Source organism: Herpailurus yagouaroundi, unplaced genomic scaffold, assembly GCF_014898765.1.
Source record: "Herpailurus yagouaroundi ecotype Mexico unplaced genomic scaffold, PumYag 196, whole genome shotgun sequence".
NCBI classification, from domain to species: domain Eukaryota; kingdom Metazoa; phylum Chordata; class Mammalia; order Carnivora; family Felidae; genus Herpailurus; species Herpailurus yagouaroundi.
The window spans coordinates 24,145,916-24,158,458 of record NW_024412427.1 but is presented as its reverse complement, the minus strand read 5'-3'; the positions used below and the strand labels follow the sequence as shown (position 1 = coordinate 24,158,458).

The 12,543-nt window shown below is 39.4% G+C and overlaps 1 long non-coding RNA gene across 3 annotated transcripts in view; it reads left to right on the top strand.

The window, feature by feature from the left end:
* Positions 1 to 10,740, top strand: part of LOC121012498 (uncharacterized) — a 153,992-nt gene extending 143,252 nt beyond the window's left edge. For 2 of the 3 annotated variants that reach the window (XR_005782140.1, XR_005782141.1), the window contains exons 3-4: positions 5,373 to 5,478; positions 9,585 to 10,740. This is a non-coding gene — a long non-coding RNA (uncharacterized LOC121012498). Of the gene's footprint in view, positions 1 to 5,372; positions 5,479 to 7,216; positions 7,314 to 9,584 lie in introns of all 3 variants that reach the window. The other variant, XR_005782142.1, reaches the window with a different exon arrangement.
* The last annotated feature ends 1,803 nt before the right edge of the window (positions 10,741 to 12,543 follow it).

Genomic DNA, 12,543 nt, shown 5'->3' with positions numbered 1-12,543 from the left:
TGTATCCTTGCAGTGTGCTTTATACAGTGTCTCCTGCTGAGAATACAGTCTATTTCCCCATCCCTTGCTTCTGGGCAAGCCTCCTTGCTTCCTTCAGCCAGTAGAATCTAGCAAGAATGCCATTACACCACTTCCAAGCTTATGTCTCAGGGGCTTTAAATACTTTGACTCTCTCATGGAAACTTGCCCTGTGAGCCACATGAGTAAGAATGAGCTAGGCTGCTGGAAGATTAAAAACCACATTGACCAGAGCTGAGTCAGCCCAGTTGCTTCCACCAAATCCCTAGGCAGAGAGCAGAGCTGACCGTCAGCTGACTACAGATATATGAGGGAACCTAGGGAGAGTAACAGAACTACCTAACCAAGCCAGATCCACCCCAAATTGCTGACCCACAGAATAATAGGCTAAATAGTTAGCTGTTGTTATGAGCCACTAATTTGAGGGTTGGTTTGTTACACAGCAAATTCTTACTGATACAGAGAGTGAACATATAATGTTGATTATATTGGATTTTCTTTTCTATCTGGAAAATGAGACTATTTTTAACTTTCTGAGAGTGAACTGAAAAGTATGTGATTGAGAGTGTCTGAGTTTGGGGAAAAAGGGCACTTCAGTGCTAATGTCTCACCCTCAGGTATGTCCCTACCAGTTATTTAAACTGTTGTGCAGTTTCTAGAATCTTACTGAGTTCTAAGCATTTTTACTTTATTGTATGTTTCTTGAGCCTGAGAATTATGGTTGGTCTATCTTCGCAGTGAGATAATATAACTAGCTATATTATGTATGCATGTAAATGCACACATATGTATGTGAGAAATAACTTTGATAATTAAAAACTAGTGAAAAACATCTTCTCACCTTATCAAAACAATTTGTTTTATTTTTCCTATACAACGATTGCCTGGAGCAGTAACATTTGCTTCACAACATAAAAATTTTTAAATTGCTACTATAATGAATGTGAAAATACTTTGAAATAGTAAAAGGAGAGAGATGCAATGTTTGGGCTAATGGGGTACATGCGAGAGATTCTCCAAGAACTTGGAAGTAAGGTAAAGACATGAAAGTACACAATCTACCCTTATTGAATTAGTGCTGGAATAGTCTCCTTCCAGACCTACACTCGATCAGTAGAACTAAAATGACTCCTGATGGAAGGAAAATACGGGTAGAGGGCTGGGCATGAAGAGAAGGTTGTTTATCAAAATCCAATATATAAAAAGGAGAAAGATGGTGAAATAAGGTAGAAATTATGAAAAGTTGGTGGGTTAAGGATACTTTGCTATTATTCATTTTCATTTGTAGCCATAGAGTTGCACATGGTATTTTTTCATGATGATGTTAATCTCTTTGTGTTGTAGCTATGTCTCATTCCCAGGCTTCATGACATTTTTTGGCTTCTGCCCTTTTCCTTTATCAGAATCATACCATATTTTATCTATTCTATTGATAGTTTTAAAGAATGAGCTTTTGAAATCATTTCTCCTTTCTTCTATTTTTCTCCATTTAAAAAATACTTTTAAATTTCCTTTTCTTGAGGCACCTGCATGGCTCAGTCGGTTAAGTGTCCAACTTTGCCCCAGGTCATGATCTGGAGGTTTGTGAATTTGAGCCCCACAACAGGCTCTGTGCTGACAGCTCAGAGCCTGGAGCCTGCTTCTGATTCTGTGCCTCCCTCTCTCTCTGCTCCTCCCCTGCTCACACTCTTATCTCTCTATCCACCCCCTCAAAATATAAATAAATAAATAAACATTAAATTTCCTTTTCTTAACTGTTGTTTAATTCGGCTTTTCACATTTAAGTTTTTAGATGAAAATTTATTTGCCAGATATTGTTAAAATAATGAAGGCAATTAAGGCTATAAATTTTCCTCTGAATATAGCTTTAATATGTTCTATAGGCTTTGTTATGGAGAATTCTTTTTTATTGCTTTCTAGGCAGGATTTAATTTCCTTTTTAATTTCCTTTTTGATCAAAGATTACACAGAAGCATGCTGCTTCATTGTCAAGTGATTAAGATATTTTTGGTTAACATTTTATTATTTATTTCTAATTTTACTAGCTTCTGATCAGAGAATATAGTTTATAAAAGCTCTCTCCATTTACAAGTTTCTGTTGTTGGTGTTGTTGTTTTTTCTTTTTTCTTTTTGTAAGTGACCACATATATGGCCAGTCTTTAAAAATATTCCATAAGTGGGGCACTTGGGTGGCTCAGTTGGTTAAGCATCTGACTCTTGGTTTCAGCTCAGGTTATGATCCCAGGGTCATGGGATCGATCCCTACATTGGGCTCTGCGTTGAGTGTGGAGCCTGCTTAAGATTCTCTCTCTCCCTCTGCCCCTCTCTCCTGCTTGCACACTCTTCTCTGTCTCTAAAACTAAAATTAAAAATAAATTTTAAAAAGTGTTCCGTGAGTATTTGAAAATGTATGTTCAAAGATAAGGTTACATATCAACTTGTTTATTAGTTGTATATTTAATTTGTATCCCTTATTTTTTGAAGTAGATATTTCAGTTCTGAGAGAAGTGTATTGATGTTTCCACCATAATTATATTTCTAGCAAGTACTTGCTTTTAAAATAAATCTAATTATTGAGCTACTGTGGTGTTGGCTCATCCCAGTTATGACTGCTGCTTCTCCAGTTGTACCATTTATCATTATATGTTGTCTCTTTTGATCCTATTTCGTTCTTTTACCCTTAAATTATACCTAGTTAATATTAATATTGCCATTTTTACTTCCATTTTGTTTCCATTTTCCTGGTATCTTAGCTAATTCCAGTTATCTTTATGTTACATTAAAATTATTTTTTAAAGTGTTCTCTAATGTAACATCTGGCTGTGTTTTGTTTTGTTGCCTCTGTCTTTTCATGGTAGAATCTAATTATTTCACATTTTATGCAGTGACTGATATACCTAATGCGCACGTATGTATATGTAACATGCATGTTATATATATGCAATATATATATATATTGCTTACTCTTTTTCATCTTTATAAGCTTATGAATTTTCTCATTTGTTGTTGGAATAGAGTTTTCTCAGTGCTTTTCTCAGATGGGTTCAAAGGGATATTCTTGCCAATTCTTTCCTCTCCTAAAATAGCTTTTGTTCACCCTGAGAGATCAATGATATTTAAGCTGGATATAAGTTGATTCAACTTTTATCTAATGTTGGTGATAAGACATTCTTTTATAGGGGATTTTTTCTGCCTTTAAGAGTGTTACATGTTCTTTTTCCTTAGAGATCGGGAAATATTTTTTTCATGATATACCTGTAGATATGTTTTCTTTATTCAGCTTGAATCTTAATGAGCATTTTACATTTATAGGTGTTGGGATGCAAGAGGGTCTGTACCTCTATGGGCTGCAGTGTAGAAGTAGGCAGGTTGGTACCTCCCACATCTCCCATCCCACTATAGTCTCTCACCTGAAGGAAGGAAATATCCAAATTCTTGTTCATCTCCCACTTGACCTTTTGGGAACTCAGCACATTCACACTGAGTTGACAACAACATTCCCTTAAGGGGCACAGGTCTTTGTATGCCGAGTTGGGGCCCCCCCCCCCCACCAGAATCCTGTGTTTTAGGTCCTTGACTAGGCTATGATGCGATTCTCTACTTGTTCAGCTTATGAGGTCAAAAGGCCCACACCTTTATCTGTGTTCAGAACCTCAACCAAAGCCAGAGTCGTACTGCATTCATTTGCTCTTTGGCTTGGGAGAGGCAAAGGGATTGGAACTGGGAACAGTGACCCAAGGCCACCATGCTAGGAATGCCAGGTTCCCAAGCTTCTTCCCACTTGGTTTGAATGATAGATATCGTTAGCCATTTAGGGCAAATGAGGCTGTGTGAGCTGGGCCAGTGGCTTTTTAACTTCAGTGTGCATATGATTTTCCTCTGGATCTTACTAAAATGTGATACTGTTTCAGTAGGTTAGGGATAGGGCTTCAAATTCTGCATTTCTAACATACTTCTAGGAGAGACATGACAGTGCTCCAAGCACTCTGAGTACCAAGGCCTTAGAGCCATGAAACAAATGGCTTCTACTTAATCAAAGCAGATGGTTGTATTGAAAATGTAAACAAAAAGAGTTTAATACATTGTCATTAGCAGAATCTATTCATCAGTGGTGATGATTAATGTCTGGTAGGGGTGTACAACCTAGTAAGACTGCATGCAATTCATAATAATTTATCATAGATCCATCAGTCAGTTTTTTCCATATCTTTGTGTCATTCTCTCCTGATAAATGTTTATTCTTTTTAATCTGTGTTAAAGGTTTTCTTGGATTAAATAAGAAAAATCAGTAATTTTCTTTGTGAGATTATGTTATACATGCCATTTTGAGAAACTCTTGTTATTTGTTCATTTCTTCAGCAACTATTTATTGAGCACTTATTGTGTGCCAGAGTTTACTCTAAGTGTTGGAACAACATTTGACTAGATTGCATGTGCAATGGAGCTTTGTTTATTAATTGACTGATTGGTTTTTTTGGCCATTCAGTATGAATAAGCCCTCTTGTTAGTGTCACCCAATTATCTTCTCAGAAGTTGCCTCCTTTTCAAGTTGGTACAGTCATGCCATGATGGTAAGAATTGTATCATGTTCTCTTACAAAGAACTTGGAGTGTTCTTTGAAAGCTTTTTCTTTAGCTTAGCTATACAATGACATCTCTTGGGGTGGGCGTGGGGAGGGTAAAATATCAAATGTTTTGGTCCCACCTCCAGGTATTCTGATTTAATTGCTCTGTGGCATGGCCTGAATATCAGGTTTTTATAAAGCTCCCCACAGTAATTTTAATATTCAGCCAAAATCAGGCAACCCCTTCCTTAGATCTTTACTCTTGTGGACCCAGTACAGTCAAGCAGTGGGAATATAACCTCAGCTTGGCCAGCCAGCCTCCCTCCCAGAACCCTGAATCTTGATAGCAGATGGAAGAACCGTTCTGCAGCAGCATCCAAACCCAACCATGCAGCAGTCTGTACTCTGTTCTCTCTCTGTATCTGTCATTCCAAGCCTTTGAACTCCCCATACCTTATCAGTAAGTAACCCTTTTGCTTAAACAGAGCAGAGTTATTTTTTATTGCTGACAGCCAAAGAATCTCAACGGAGACAATCCATGAGCTTTTCATTCCTCTGTTTAACTGCTGAGGGCCCTCAATCTATTGCGAGGATCATGGTCTCAGAACCTGGTATCGTGCTCCTTCCTGCGCATGAGGAAACTCTGAAGAAGACAGAAGTCAAGAGAATCTCCCAGGTTCCTATCACAGGGGTTAGGGACTTAGAATTCACATTTGTACCTTCAGGTCCATTTCTTTGCTCATCCGATTATTACCACACTTAAACAAATCTGTTTTTCATTTGTTTTCAGAAAAAATGTAAAGATGACAGAAAAGGTGCAGCTTAATTGGATGGACAAGTCAAAAATCATATGACTAAGCAGAAAACCTGGGAAATGTGCCATGTTACCAGACAAGGTGAGCACAGGCACCTGCTTACAGCAGAAACATGCAGAACTCTCTGTCTCAAGTATACATTAGCATGGAGACCAAACTGTAAATGGATGAAGAAGACATACGATATTATCAGTTGCTTTCTGCCATTATTATTTCAGCCTGGTGTTTCAGATCAGGTTCCCTGGAAGCACCTGATTTATTGAAGACAGGCTCCCAGGACATCCTGTGGGGAGATGAGGGAGGAAAGCAGGATGTGATGGGGCAGGGGAAACTACTGAAGAACAATGTGGTCACAGCTGGAGTCTGGTCTCAGCCTGATCTCACAGGGAGCTCTGGAGTGTGAATGAAATCACAGAGTTGAGGCAAGGGGGCTGGCCTTTTGTGCCCCCATATCAATCAGTCATTGGTAATTCTCTCAAGTATTTCTGGGGGAGCAGGCAAATTCTGTGGAGAAGGGGACAACCATGACTTCCTAGCAGCCAGTACTCACAGGAGCTAGAATATGGGGGGACCTGATGGTGAAGGTCATCCAACAGCATCTTCTACACCTGGATAAACATTGTTGGTTGCACACTGCCTTGGTATTTACATTTGTGAAATGCAAGAAATATTCCCATAGTGCACGTAACTTCAACACTGAATTATTTTGTATATCAATAAATCAAACCATATTTCTTTCTTTGCATACCTCAAAAAATGCCTTCTTTTTTTTGTTCTTCTCTTTTTTTAAAAAAAATTAAACCCAAGTTAGTTAATATATAGTATAATAATGACTTCAGGAATAGAATTTAGTGATTCATCACTTACATATTAATACCCAGTGCTCATCCCAACAAGTGCTCTCCTTAATGCCCATCCCCCATTTAGCCCATCCCCCACCCAATACCCCACCAACAACCCTCAGTTTCTTCTCTGTATTTAAAAGTTTCTTATGGTTTGTCTCCCTCTCTGTTTTTATCTTATTTTTGCTTCTCGTCCCCTATGTTCATCTGTTTTATATCTTAAATTCCACATATGAGTGAAGTCATTTGATATTTGAGTTTTTCTGACTGACTTATTTCGCTTAGTATAATACACTTTAGTCCCATCCACATTGTTACAAATGGCAAGATTTCATTCTTTTTGATTGCCGAGTAATATTGCATTGTATTTATATACTATATATACTTAGGTAGGTAGGTAGATAGATAGATAGATAGATAGATAGATAGATAGATAGATAGATAGGGATATCTATTCATCAGTTGATGGACATTTGGGACCTTTCCATGCTTTGGCTATTGTTGATAGCGCTGCTGTTAAACATTGGGGTGCATGTGCCCCCTCAAATCAGCATTTTTGTATCCTTTGTATAAATACCCAGTAGTGCAATTGCTGGGTCATAGGGTAGCTCTATTTTTAATAATAATTAAAAAAAAACCCTTCTTAATGCACTGGCTGTTGTTTAAGAACTCACCTTTATCTTAAAACTTTGATTCTAGTGGAAACGCAAGGTCTAACCAAGGAATACCACCTTGAACACTTTCATACACCCTATTTAGTAGAAAGGACATTTATTGATAAGCTAAGAGCTGAGAGATCCAGATTCCAGTTCTGCCTGTGTGGATCTTTATCAATGTGATTTTGCAAAAGTCCTTCACCCTTTCTAGGCTTCACATTCTTCATTTATATCTTCACATTCTCAGAGTAAATGATTTCTGAGTTACTTTGGGACTCTAAAAACTTGTCAGTGGCTGATTTGATTTCTCATTTCCTGCAGGGAGGAGGCAGAGATAATTTTTTTGTTTACAAAGAACAAGTTTTCATCTTGCAGCCTTTAATACAAAAGCAGGAGAAAGAAATGTAATCGTGCCAAGGTAATGGCAGCCTTGCTTTGTTTGGATTCGGGGTCTCTGATACGACATATTGGATGTGTCAATGGAATGTGATTTATTTTGCTTCATAACATTTGGGAACAGATATTTGGTATTTCATCCAAGGAAAGCAATTTGCAGAAACCTTTTAGAAGGTGGCTGGAGCATCAGTAATCGCTGCCATTTCTTTATGCCAACATTTCCTTAAAGCTCCACAATCTTTCATGTTAATCATCCCTCTCAGCAGGCTCCTTCTAGGGCTTTGGAGCGGGCACCCACCCCTCAGAAATGAGGTTCTATTTTTAAAGTCCACCAGCTAACAATCTCCCTATTAATCGTGTGAAATCTGCTCAGATGGCTGCTCTTCTGGGTTCTCCGTGCCCCCCTCCCCTGCTCTCAAGCCCCATCTGCACAGCCCTCCCCCGGAAGATATTTTTAGCTCTTAGCAGCTACATCCTTGAGAATCACTAGGCGGATGCTACACTTTTCTCTCAAGTAAACATTTTAGAGATTCAGGTTTTCATTCCTAATATTTTTCGAAAAGATTAAGGATGCAGCTCCCTCATACAGGTGCCTAAAAAATTAGTTTGGACTCTGAAGCCTTTATCGACCTTGGAATCCTTCCCACTTCCAAGGAGATAAATACCCTATTTATTCAAAGGTACTTAGTCGTTTGCTTATGTGAGTCAGCGGTGACTTTGACCCATTGTTCCAGGCAGTCTCTGAAAGGCAGCCTTGGGAACTATTTTGGGAGTGGGGAAATCTGGGATCTCCCGCTTGCGCTTGTGTACATTTCCCCTAAGCATTCAAATCTGAAATCAGTAAACACAGATGCCTCTTTAGGACCACTGTGTTAGGACGCAGCAATGACGGCTTTTTAAGAGCACGACATGGTAGCCCAGGAAGCTACAATCATCACAATATTTTCAAGCATCTGTGGGAATTCCAAGGAATAATATGAATAGCAGTCCTTGACTACCCATCTTCCGTAACAAAAACTGTATTGTTTAGCATGTTAATCCCTGTTTTGGTTTGCGGATTAGTCTTTTAAAATATTTTTAAATTGGGGCTTAAGCCACGGTGACTTGGTTGGTTAAGCATCTGACTTCCCTCAGGTCATGATGTCACACTTAGCCCCATGTCAGGCTCTGTGCTGACAGCTCGGAGCCTGGAGCCTGCTTCGGATTCTGTGTCTCCCTCTCTCTCTGCCCCTCCCCCACTCGTGCTCTGTCTCTGTCTCTCTTTCAAAAACAAATAAACATTAAAATTTTTTTTAATTTCTCTTCTTAACGTTTATTTGTTTTTGAAAGAGAGACAGAGACAGAGCACGAGTGGGGGAGGGGCAGAGAGAGAGGGAGACACAGAATCCGAAGCAGGCTCCAGGCTCCGAGCTGTCAGCACAGAGCCTGACGCGGGGCTCAAACCCACAAACCGTGAGATTGTGACCTGAGCCACCCACGCGCCCAAAAAATTAAAATCTTTTTAAGTAGGTTGTAGATATATGTGGGAAAAAATTCTAGGAGAAAAGGGTAAACGGTGGAAGTAGTTCCCCTCTTCTATCCTGTGCCTGATGTCCTTCCAAGTATTCTTGTGTGTATGTTCCTATATATTATATTACATATATAATATTGAATTATATTATATTACACCAACACATACATATACGCATTTATAAACAAGCATGTACATAAGGTGACTCTTCATTGTTTTACCACAAATATTGTGCACATTGTTTTGTATCTTCCTCTTCTCATTAAACATTTTATCTTGGAGAACATTCTGCATCAAAACATGTAATCTGTCTCCTTTTTCATAAATGGCTGCATTATATTTCAGTACCTGAATGAGCCAGAATTTATTTAACAAATCCTGGAAACTGGCTTCTAATTTGCAAAGGATACTGCAGGAGAATGAAAAGTGCTTCTTCTCTACCAGGTATCAGGTTAATCACGGATTGGTTCCTTGGGGGCTGCTTTTTGAGTTTCTGGGAATTCTGTTTTGGGTTGGGCCACGGTCTCTTCCATTCCCATGTTCTTCCCTTTCTCTTTTGTCTACAAAACCTTCAGTAAATCCAGGTGGATTTCTGTCTGGTGATATTGTTGAAAATCAGTCCAAAATGCCTCCGGAAGGTGAGTTCTCCATAAATAAATAAATAACTCTCCCAGTGAAGAAATCCTGATTGTTTAGCTAAGATGTGTTTGTTTCTCTGGCTTATGTTTCCTACGGTCTGTATTTGACTAGTACAGCAATCTTCCATTTGTTCTTCTTGTTCAGAGCCTGTGGTATATTTTCTGTAGTCTGGACACTGTTCCAGGAACCACAGGAGAGATGCATCCTCGCAGAAGCCTTGGCATTTGTCAAAAAATGAGCAGTGTGGGGCAACAGAGCCAGGCACCCGCAGGAGCCCAGGAAGTACTGGATGGCAGCTGTTGGATGGCCCCAATGACTTTGGAAGCTCGGATATCCGTGCTGACTGCATGCACTGTCTCCTGTCTGGGGATGAAGTGAGAGGACTCTTCAATGAAAAAGCACAGCTGGCTCTGAGGTGACATTTTCTAAAGCAGCCTTGGCATACAACTCCATTTACCTGCCTTGGTTTACAGAAGGAAACGAGGCTGCTTCTACCCCACTTCCCTCAACGCATTGTAGGTCTTGAGTCTTATGTGAATTGATGTCTGGACTGACACATTTTTGGGTAGAGCATCCCCAACACACCAGCAGATGGCTGGCACACCTGTTTTCCTGAGTCTTGGTTCAAAACACAATTCAGCATTTCACTTGTTCAGGATTTCCGTGTCACATTTTGCACCTTTCCTCGAGACTGTGCAGAAAGATAAACTGTTTGTGAACACAAATTATTGTCATTTAAAAATAATAACTTATATTAGTGTTTTTCACATTTTTCACATGACAGCTGTCTTAACTTGGGTCCTTAGAAACAAAACCTGAGCTAGGGATTTTGTGCAAGGGATGTATGGCAGAGGGACTTGATCTCAGAAGGAACCTGCATGGGAACAAAGAGCAAGATGGACAGGGGAAAAGTCAGGCATGGATATAGGCTCCAGTGGACTCTAGATTGGCTTCATCTGGCTTGAAAGTTCTGAAACACAAAGTGTACCATGTAGCTGCTCCCTTTGAGGTCAGGTGCTCATCTTTTCTACTCACATATTGGTCAATCATCATCATTTCCTGGAGGGAGGGGAAAACCTCCAGGCATTTCCAGGGGGCTCCCCAGAGGGCAGTTCTCCTGCAAAGGGCATCACTGCAAACTATTAGCAGCCAACAGTCAAAGCAACTGGAAGACAGGTGCACCATTGCTCAATGGGGTCTGAGTGGGAATGCACAGCACCACCACAGCCCATTATGTGTAGGTAATTACTTTGCATTGTAACTTATACACATAGATACACAAATAGAGCTATATACTAAAAAAAAAAAAAAAAAAAAAAAAAAAAAAAAAAAAAAAAAAAAAAATTAAAAAAAAAAAGTTTCCCAAATAATGCTTATTTATCTACCTGTGGGTCGATGTGAATAATTTAAATGATTTTTATTTTATTCTAGTCTATTTTAATTCATAAAAAAAATCAGTAGTCATGGCTCACTATTAGGTGGCAACCTGCAGTTTGTAAAAGCTTGATTTGTAGCTAAATACTCTTTAAAAGCCAATCATTTTTAAGTGATTTAATTAGATTTATAGTGATACTTAAAAAAATTTTTTTTTAAAGTTTATTTATTTTTGAGAGCTGGAGAGACAGAGCATGAGTGGGGGTGGGGCAGAGAGAGAGAGGAAGATACAGAATCCGAAGCAGGCTCCAGGCTCTGAGCTGTCAGCACAGAGCCCAACGCGGGACTCAAACTCATGAACCGTGAGATCATGGCCTGAGCAGAATTTGGATGCTTAACCGATTGAGCTACCCAGGTGCCCCTATAATGATACTTCTAATGTCACATAACTGGAGTGATGATATAATTGATCAACCAAATTGGAACCCTTTTATTTGCAATTATGCCAGAACAGCAGGCATTTACCAGGCCTGTCTGAAAAAATAAAAAATAAAAAACCCAAAAAACCCAGCATTCATATTCATCCTATTAAAAGCTACTAGAAGTAGTTTTTTTAGTGAGTGTCTATGGACCACTTATTGTATACATTGAGCTGACAAGAGGATGTGAAACAAAATGGAAAGTATCTTCCTTTGGGGAAACAGACATGAATCAAATATAGTCACATAAGCAGAGGAAAACCAGCAACTATGTTATCAAGAAGTTGGTTTCCATGAAGGGGGGTTGACAGAATCAGGGAAAGTTTCCCAGAGGAAGTGATACATGAATCTCACTGAGATTCAAAGAACAGATAAAGATGTAACCAGATAAAAAAGGTCAGGAAGGACCATTCCACTCTGAAGCAACAGCATATGCAAAGGCCCAGTGGCAGTAAAAAGCAAGGTGGGCATGAGTGACTAGAAGGTGTACCCTGTCATTTATTTTATCTGTCGGTCTTCATTTTATTTCTTTCATCCAATAGCAGTGTTCTAGTACATAGGATATATCAGGGAATATGACAGATAGGTTCCCTGTTCCCTTTGGGTTTATATGTTGGAGTGTGGATATGCAGGTGGTCAATAGGTAATAAAAGAGGAAAGAAATAACTGATGTAATTTCATATAGTGACAAGAGCCAGGAAGAAAATAAAATAGTGCCATATAATGGAAAGTGACTGTGTGGTCAGGGAAGAGTGTGCCAGAAAGGGGGCATTTGAACTGGGACAGAATGACAAGGAGGGACCAGGCAAATACTGATGCAGAACATTCTAAGCAATAAAAACAGCCAGTTCAACATCCCTGGGATGAGAATGAGCATGGTGAGTTTCAGGAACTGAAACAAGAGTTTTTTAAACACTTAGACATTCAGAGAAAAGAGGAGAGATGGGGGTCAGTCATGCAGGGTCTTCAGGCAATTTTGAGGACTTTGGAGTATACTCCAAGTGTATTGTGAAGTCATGCAAGAGTTTTAGGAGGGAAGTGGCAGGGTGAAATTTGTGTTGTCAAAGTTGACTGATTGCTGTGAGAGGAATGGGTGGTAGAGGCAAAGAGTAGAACCCAAGAGGCTTGTGAGGAGGCAAGAGATCACAGGGGCTTGGACTAGGGTGGTAGCATGGAAGATGGAGAGAACTGGATGAATCATGATATATTTTGAAGGTAGAACAAACTGGATGTCGTGGAAGGAACAAAAT